The sequence below is a fragment of the Chiloscyllium plagiosum genome, unplaced genomic scaffold (assembly GCF_037043375.1).
Source record: "Chiloscyllium plagiosum isolate Xiang-an unplaced genomic scaffold, Cpla_swu_hap1 HiC_scaffold_47, whole genome shotgun sequence".
NCBI lineage: Eukaryota > Metazoa > Chordata > Chondrichthyes > Orectolobiformes > Hemiscylliidae > Chiloscyllium > Chiloscyllium plagiosum.
This window is the reverse complement of record NW_028270185.1, coordinates 41,560,785-41,570,263: the sequence shown is the minus strand read 5'-3', so window position 1 is coordinate 41,570,263 and position 9,479 is coordinate 41,560,785.

Genomic DNA, 9,479 nt, shown 5'->3' with positions numbered 1-9,479 from the left:
TGGGGTACACAGACCTACATGCTGGGAGGGTAACTGATCGTGGGTTACAGATCAATGCACTGGTTTGGGGTACACAGTCCCACATGCTGGGAGGGTAACTGCTCCAGGGTTACAGATCAATGCACTGGTTTGAGGTACACAGTCCCACATGCTGGGAGGGTAACTGCTCCTGGGTTACAGATCAATGCACTGGTTTGGGGTACACAGTCCCACATGCTGGGAGGGTAACTGCTCCAGGGTTACAGATTAATGCCCTGGTTTGAGGTACACAGTCCCACATGCTGGGAGGGTAACTGCTCCTGGGTTACAGATCAATGCACTGGTTTGAGGTACACAGTCCCACATGCTGGGAGGGTAACTGCTCATGGGTTACAGATCAATGCACTGGTTTGGGGAACACAGTCCAACATGCTGGGAGGGTAACTGCTCCTGGGTGACAGATCAATGCCCTGATTTGGGGCACACAGCCCTACTTGCTGGGACGGTTACTGCTCATGGGTTACAGATCAATGCACTGGGGTGGGGTTCACAGCCCTACACGCTGGGATGGGTAACTCTTCCTGGGTTACAGATCAATGCACTGGGGTATGGTTCACAGCCCTACATGCTGGGAGGGTAACAGCTCCTGGGTTACAGATCAATGCCCTGGTTTGGGATACACAGCCCTACATGCTGTGAGGGTAACTGCTCCCAGGTTACAGATCAATGCACTGGGGTGGGGTTCACAGCCCTACTTGCTGGGAGCGTAACTGCTCCTGGGTTACAGATCAATTTGCCCTGGTTTGGTGTACACAGCCCTAAATGCTGGGAGGGAAACTGCTCCTGGGTTACAGGTCAATGCAATGGAATGGGGTTCACAGCCCTACACGCTGTGAGGGTAACTGCTCCTGGGTTATCGATCAATGCCCTGGTTTGATGTACACAGCCCTACATGCTGGGAGGGTAACTGTTCCTAGGTTACAGATCAATGCCCTGGTTTGGTGTACACAGCCCTCCATGCTGGGAGGGTATCTGCTCCTGGGTTAAAGATAAATGACCTGGTTTGGTGTACACAGCCCTACATACTGGGAGGGTAACTGCTCCTGGGGAACAGATCAATGCCCTGGTTTCGGGTGCACAGCCCTACATGCTGGGGGGGGGGGGGGTAACTGCTCCTGGGTTACAGATGAATGCCCTGGTTTGGTGTACACAGCCCTACATGCTGGGAGGGTAACTGCTCCTGGGTTACAGATCAATGCCCTGGTTTGGTGTACGCAGCCGTACATGCTGGGTGGGTAACTGCTCCTGGGTTTCGGATCAATGCCCTGGTTTGGGGTGCACAGCCCTATATGCTGGGAGGGTAACTGCTCCTGGGTTACAGATCAATGCACTAGGGTGGTGTACACAGCCCTAATTGCGAGGAGGGTAACTGCTCCTGCGTTACACATCAATGCCCTGGTTTGTTGTACACAGCCCTACATGCTGGGAGTGTAACTGCTCCTGGGTTACAGATCAATGCCCTGGTTTGGGGTTCACAGCCCTACATGCTGGGAGGGTAACTGCTCCTGGGTTACAGCTCAATGCCCTGGTGTGGGGTACACAGCCCTACATGCTGGGAGGGTAACCGCTCCTGGGTTACAGATGAATGCGCTGGTTTGGGGTGCAAAACCCTACATGCTGGGAGCGTAACCGCTCCTGGGTTACTGATCAATGCACTGGTGTGGGGTACACAGCGCTACATGCTGGGAGGGTAACTGCTCCTGGGTTACAGATCAATGCACTGGGATGGGGTTCACAGCCCTACGTGCTGGGAGGGTAACTGCTCCTGGGTTACAGCTCAATGACCTGGTTTGGTGTACACAGCCCTACTTGCTGGGAGGTTAACTGCTCCAGGGTTACAGATCAATGCACTGGTTTGGTGTCCACAGCCCTACTTGCTGGGAGGTTAACTGCTCCTGGATTACATAACAATGCACTGGTTTGGGGTACACAGCCCTACATGCAGGGAGGGTTACTGCTCCTGGGTTACAGATCAAAGCACTGGGTGGGGTTCACAGCCCTACATGCTGGGAGGGTAACTGCTCCTGGGTTAAAGGTCAATGCCATGGTTTGCTGTACGCAGCCCAACGTGCTGGGAGCGTAACTGCTCCTGGGTTACAGATCAATTTGCCCTGGTTTGGTGTACACAGCCCTAAATGCTGGGAGGGAAACTGCTCCTGGGTTACAGGTCAATGCAATGGAATGGGGTTCAAAGCCCTACACGCTGGGAGGGTAACTGCTCCTGGGTTACCGATCAATGCCCTGGTTTGATGTACACAGCCCTACATGCTGGGAGGGTAACTGTTCCTAGGTTACAGATCAATGCCCTGGTTTGGTGTACACAGCCCTACATGCTGGGAGGGTATCTGCTCCTGGGTTAAAGATAAATGACCTGGTTTGGTGTACACAGCCCTACATACTGGGAGGGTAACTGCTCCTGGGTTACAGATCAATGCCCTGGTTTCGGCTGCACAGCCCTACATGCTGGGGGGGTAACTGCTCCTGGGTTACAGATGAATGCCCTGGTTTGGTGTACACAGCCCTACATGCTGGGAGGGTAACTGCTCCTGGGTTACAGATCAATGCCCTGGTTTTGTGTACGCAGCCGTACATGCTGGGAGGGTAACTGCTCCTGGGTTTCAGATCAATGCCCTGGTTTGGGGTGCACAGCCCTATATGCTGGGAGGGTAACTGCTCCTGGGTTACAGATCAATGCACTGGGGTGGGGCACACAGCCCTAAATGCGAGGAGGGTAACGGCTCCTGCGTTACTCATCAATGCCCTGGTTTGGTGTACACAGCTCTACATGCTGGGAGTGTAACTGCTCCTGGGTTACAGATCAATGCCCTGGTTTGGGGTGCACAGCCCTACATGCTGGGAGGGTAACTGCTCCTGGGTTACAGCTCAACGCCCTGGTGTGGGGTACACAGCCCTACATGCTGGGAGGGTAATCGCTCCTGGGTTACAGATGAATGCCCTTGGTTTGGGGTGCAAAATCCTACATGCTGGGTGGTTAACCGCTCCTGGGTTACTGATCAATGCACTGGTGTGGGGTTCACAGCCCTCCGTGCTGGGAGGGTAACTGCTCCTGGGTTACAGCTCAATGACCTGGTTTGGTGTACACAGCCCTACATGCTGGGAGGTTACCTGCTCCTGGGTTACAGATCAATGCACTGGTTTGGTGTACACAGCCATACATGCTGGAAGGGTAACTGCTCCTCGGCTACAGATCAATGCCATGGTTTGGTGTACACAGCCCTACATGCTGGGAGGGTAACTGCTCCTGGATTACATAACAATGCACTGGTTTGGGGTACACAGCCCAAAATCCTGGGAGGTTAACTGTTCCTGGGTGACAGATCAATGCACTGGTTTGGTGTACACAGCCCTACATGCAGGGAAGGTAACTGCTCCTGGGCTACAGATCAATGCCATGGTTTGGTGTACACAGCCCTACATGCTGGGAGGGTAACTGCTACTCCGTTACAGATCAATGCAATGGTTTGGGGTACACAGCCCTACATGCTGGGAGGGTAACTGCTCCTGGGTATCAGATCAATGCCCTGTTTTGGGGTACAAAACCCTACCTGTTCGGAGGGCAACTGCTCCTGGGTTACAGATCAATGCCCTGGTTTGGGGTACACAGCCCTACATGCTGGGAGGGTAACTGCTCCTGGGCTACAGATCAATGCCCTTTATTTGGGTACACAGCCCTACATGCTGGTCGGGTAACTGTGCCTGGGTTACTGATCAATGCTCTGTGGTGGGGTACACAGCCCTACATGCTGGGAGGGTGACTGCTCCTGGGTTACAGATCAATGCACTGGAGTGTGCTTCACAGTACTACATGCTGGGAGGGTAAATGCTCCTGGGTTACAGATCAATGACCTGGTTTGGTGTACACAGCCCTACATGCTGGGAGGGTAAATGCTCCAAGGGTTACAGATCAATGCACTGGTTTGGGGCACACAGCCCTACATGCAGGGAGGGTAACTGCTCCTGGGTTACAGATGAATGCCCTGGTTTGGGGTACACAGCCCTACATGCTGGGAGGGTAACTGCTCCTGGGTTCCAGATCAATGCACTGGTGTGGGGTACACAGCCCTACCTGCTGGGAGGTTAACTGCGCCTGGGTTACAGATCAATGCACTGGTTTTGGGTACACAGCCCTACATGCTGGGAGGGTAACTGCTCCTGGGCTACAGATCAATGCCCTGGTTTGGGGTACACAGCCCTACATGCTGGTCGGATAACTGTGCCTAGATAACTGATCAATGCCCTGGGGTGCGGTATACAGACCTACATGCTGGGAGCGTAACAGCTCCTGGGTTAAAGAAAAATGCCTTGGTTTGGTGTACACAGCCCTACATGCTGGGAGGGTGACTGCTCCTTGGTTACAGATCAATGCACTGAGGTGGGGTACACAGCCCTACATGCTGGGAGGGTAATTGCTCCTGGGTTACAGTTCAATGCACTGGGTTGGTGTAGACAGACCTACATGCTGGGAGGGTAACTGATCCTGGGTTACAGATCAATGCACTGGTTTGGGGTACACAGTCCCACATGCTGGGAGGGTAACTGCTCCAGGGTTAAAGATCAATGCACTGGTTTGAGGTACACAGTTCCACATGCTGGGAGGGTAACTGCTCCTGGGTTACAGATCAATGCACTGGTTTGAGGTACACAGTCCCACATGCTGGGAGGGTAACTGCTCCTGGGTTACATTTCAATGCACTGGTTTGGGGTACACAGTCCGACATGCTGGGAGGGTAACTGCTCCCGGGTTACAGATCAATGCTCTGGTGTGGGGAACACAGTCCAACATGCTGGGAGGGTAACTGCTCCTGGGTGACAGATCAATGCCCTGATTTAGGGCACACAGCCCTACTTGCTGGGACGTTACTGCTCCTGGGTTACAGATCAATGCACTGGGGTGGGGTTCACAGCCCTACACGCTGGGAGGGTAACTGCTCCTGGGTTATAGATCAATGCCATCGTTTGGGGTACACAGCCCTACATGCTGGGAGGGTATCTGCTCCTGGGATACAGATCAATGCACTGGGGTGGGGTACACAGCTCTACACGCTGGGACGGTAACGGCTCCTGGGTTACAGATCAATGCACTGGGGTAAGGATCACAGCCCTACATGCTGTGAGGGTAACAGCTCCTGGGTTACAGATCAATGCCCTGGTTTGGGGTACACAGCCCTACATGCTGGGAGGGTAACTGCTCCTGGGTTACAGATCAATGCCCTGTTTTGGGGCACACAGCCCTACATGCTGGGAGGGTAACTGCTCCTGGGTTACAGATCAATGCCCTGGTTTGGGGCACACAGCCCTACTTGCTGGGAGGGTTACTGCTCCTGGGTTACAGATCAATGCACTGGGGTGGGGTTCACAGCCCTACATGCTGGGAGGGTAACTGCTCCTGGGTTAAAGGTCAATGCCATGGTTTGGTGTACACAGCCCTACATGCTGGGAGCGTAACTGCTCCTGGGTTACAGATCAATTTGCCCTGGTTTGGTGTACACAGCCCTATATGCTGGGAGGGTAACTGCTCCTGGGTTACAGGTCAATGCAATGGAATGGGGTTCACAGCCCTACACGCTGGGAGGGTAACTGTTCCTGGGTTACTGATCAATGCCCTGGTTTGATGTACACAGCCCTACATGCTGGGAGGGTAACTGTTCCTAGGTTACAGATCAATGCCCTGGTTTGGTGTACACAGCCCTACATGCTGGGAGGGTATCTGCTCCTGGGTTAAAGATAAATGCCCTGGTTTGGTGTACACAGCCCTACATGCTGGGAGGGTAACTGCTCCTGGGTTACAGATCAATGCCCTGGTTTGGGGTGCGCAGTCCTACATGCTGGGGGGGTAACTGCTCCTGGGTTACAGATGAATGCCCTGGTTTGGTGTACACAGCCCTACATGCTGGGAGGGTAACTGCTCCTGGGTTACAGATCAATGCCCTGGTTTGGTGTACGCAGCCGTACATGCTGGGTGGGTAACTGCTCCTGGGTTTCAGATCAATGCCCTGATTTGGGGTGCACAGCCCTATATGCTGGGAGGGTAACTTCTCCTGGGTTACAGATCAATGCACTAGGGTGGTGTACACAGCCCTAAATGCGAGGAGGGTAACTGCTCCTGGGTTTCAGATCAAAGCCCTGGTTTGGTGTACACAGCCCTACATGCTGGGAGTGTAACTGCTCCTGGGTTACAGATCAATGCACTGGGGTGGTGTACACAGCCCTAAATGCGAGGAGGGTAACTGCTCCTGCGTTACACATCAATGCCCTGTTTTGGGGTGCACAGCCCTACATGCGCTGAGGGTATATGCTCCTGGGTTACAGTTCAATGCACTGTGTTGGGGTACACAGACCTACATGCTGGGAGGGTAACTGATCGTGGGTTACAGATCAATGCACTGGTTTGGGGTACACAGTACCACATGCTGGGAGGGTAACTGCTCCAGGGTTACAGATCAATGCACTGGTTTGAGGTACACAGTCCCACATGCTGGGAGGGTAACTGCTCCTGGGTTACAGATCAATGCACTGGTTTGGGGTACACAGCCCTACATGCTGGGAGGGTAACTGCTCCAGGGTTACAGATTAATGCCCTGGTTTGGGGAACACAGTCCAACATGCTGGGAGGGTAACTGCTCCTGGGTGACAGATCAATGTCCTGATTTGGGGCACACAGCCGTACTTGCTGGGACGGTTACTGCTCATGGGTTACAGATCAATGCACTGGGGTGGGGTTCACAGCCCTACACGCTGGGAGGGTATCTGGTCCTGGGATACAGATCAATGCACTGGGATGGAGTACACAGCTCTACATGCTAGGAGAGTAACTCTTCCGGGGTTACAGATCAATGCACTGGGGTATGGTTCACAGCCCTACATGCTGGGAGGGTAACAGCTCCTGGGTTACAGATCAATGCCCTGGTTTGGGGTACACAGCCCTACATGCTGTGAGGGTAACTGCTCCTGGGTTACAGATCAAAGCACTGGGTGGGGTTCACAGCCCTACATGCTGGGAGGGTAACTGCATCTGGGTTAAAGGTCAATGCCATGGTTTGCTGTACACAGCCCAACGTGCTGGGAGCGTAACTGCTCCTGGGTTACAGATCAATTTGCCCTGGTTTGGTGTACACAGCCCTAAATGCTGGGAGGGAAACTGCTCCTGGTTTACAGGTCAATGCAATGGAATGGGGTTCACAGCCCTACACGCTGTGAGGGTAACTGTTCCTAGGTTACAGATCAATGCCCTGGTTTGGTGTACACAGCCCGACATGCTGGGAGGATATCTGCTCCTAGGTTAAAGATAAATGACATGGTTTGGTGTACACAGCCCTACATACTGGGGGGGTAACTGCTCCTGGGTTACAGATCAATGCCCTGGTTTGGTGTACACAGCCCTACATGCTTGGAGGGTAACTGCTCCTGGGTTACAGATCAATGCACTGGTTTGAGGTACACAGTCCCACATGCTGGGAGGGTAACTGCTCCTGGGTTACATTTCAATGCACTGGTTTGGGGTACACAGTCCGACATGCTGGGAGGGTAACTGCTCCCGGGTTACAGATCAATGCTCTGGTTTGGGGAACACAGTCCAACATGCTGGGAGGGTAACTGCTCCTGGGTGACAGATCAATGCCCTGATTTAGGGCACACAGCCCTACTTGCTGGGACGTTACTGCTCCTGGGTTACAGATCAATGCACTGGGGTGGGGTTCACAGCCCTACACGCTGGGAGGGTAACTGCTCCTGGGTTATAGATCAATGCCATCGTTTGGGGTACACAGCCCTACATGCTGGGAGGGTATCTGCTCCTGGGATACAGATCAATGCACTGGGGTGGGGTACACAGCTCTACACGCTGGGACGGTAACGGCTCCTGGGTTACAGATCAATGCACTGGGGTAAGGATCACAGCCCTACATGCTGTGAGGGTAACAGCTCCTGGGTTACAGATCAATGCCCTGGTTTGGGGTACACAGCCCTACATGCTGGGAGGGTAACTGCTCCTGGGTTACAGATCAATGCCCTGTTTTGGGGCACACAGCCCTACATGCTGGGAGGGTAACTGCTCCTGGGTTACAGATCAATGCCCTGGTTTGGGGCACACAGCCCTACTTGCTGGGAGGGTTACTGCTCCTGGGTTACAGATCAATGCACTGGGGTGGGGTTCACAGCCCTACATGCTGGGAGGGTAACTGCTCCTGGGTTAAAGGTCAATGCCATGGTTTGGTGTACACAGCCCTACATGCTGGGAGCGTAACTGCTCCTGGGTTACAGATCAATTTGCCCTGGTTTGGTGTACACAGCCCTATATGCTGGGAGGGTAACTGCTCCTGGGTTACAGGTCAATGCAATGGAATGGGGTTCACAGCCCTACACGCTGGGAGGGTAACTGTTCCTGGGTTACTGATCAATGCCCTGGTTTGATGTACACAGCCCTACATGCTGGGAGGGTAACTGTTCCTAGGTTACAGATCAATGCCCTGGTTTGGTGTACACAGCCCTACATGCTGGGAGGGTAACTGCTCCTGGGTTACAGATCAATGCCCTGGTTTGGGGTGCGCAGTCCTACATGCTGGGGGGGTAACTGCTCCTGGGTTACAGATGAATGCCCTGGTTTGGTGTACACAGCCCTACATGCTGGGAGGGTAACTGCTCCTGGGTTACAGATCAATGCCCTGGTTTGGTGTACGCAGCCGTACATGCTGGGTGGGTAACTGCTCCTGGGTTTCAGATCAATGCCCTGATTTGGGGTGCACAGCCCTATATGCTGGGAGGGTAACTTCTCCTGGGTTACAGATCAATGCACTAGGGTGGTGTACACAGCCCTAAATGCGAGGAGGGTAACTGCTCCTGGGTTTCAGATCAAAGCCCTGGTTTGGTGTACACAGCCCTACATGCTGGGAGTGTAACTGCTCCTGGGTTACAGATCAATGCACTGGGGTGGTGTACACAGCCCTAAATGCGAGGAGGGTAACTGCTCCTGCGTTACACATCAATGCCCTGTTTTGGGGTGCACAGCCCTACATGCGCTGAGGGTATATGCTCCTGGGTTACAGTTCAATGCACTGTGTTGGGGTACACAGACCTACATGCTGGGAGGGTAACTGATCGTGGGTTACAGATCAATGCACTGGTTTGGGGTACACAGTACCACATGCTGGGAGGGTAACTGCTCCAGGGTTACAGATCAATGCACTGGTTTGAGGTACACAGTCCCACATGCTGGGAGGGTAACTGCTCCTGGGTTACAGATCAATGCACTGGTTTGGGGTACACAGCCCTACATGCTGGGAGGGTAACTGCTCCAGGGTTACAGATTAATGCCCTGGTTTGGGGAACACAGTCCAACATGCTGGGAGGGTAACTGCTCCTGGGTGACAGATCAATGTCCTGATTTGGGGCACACAGCCGTACTTGCTGGGACGGTTACTGCT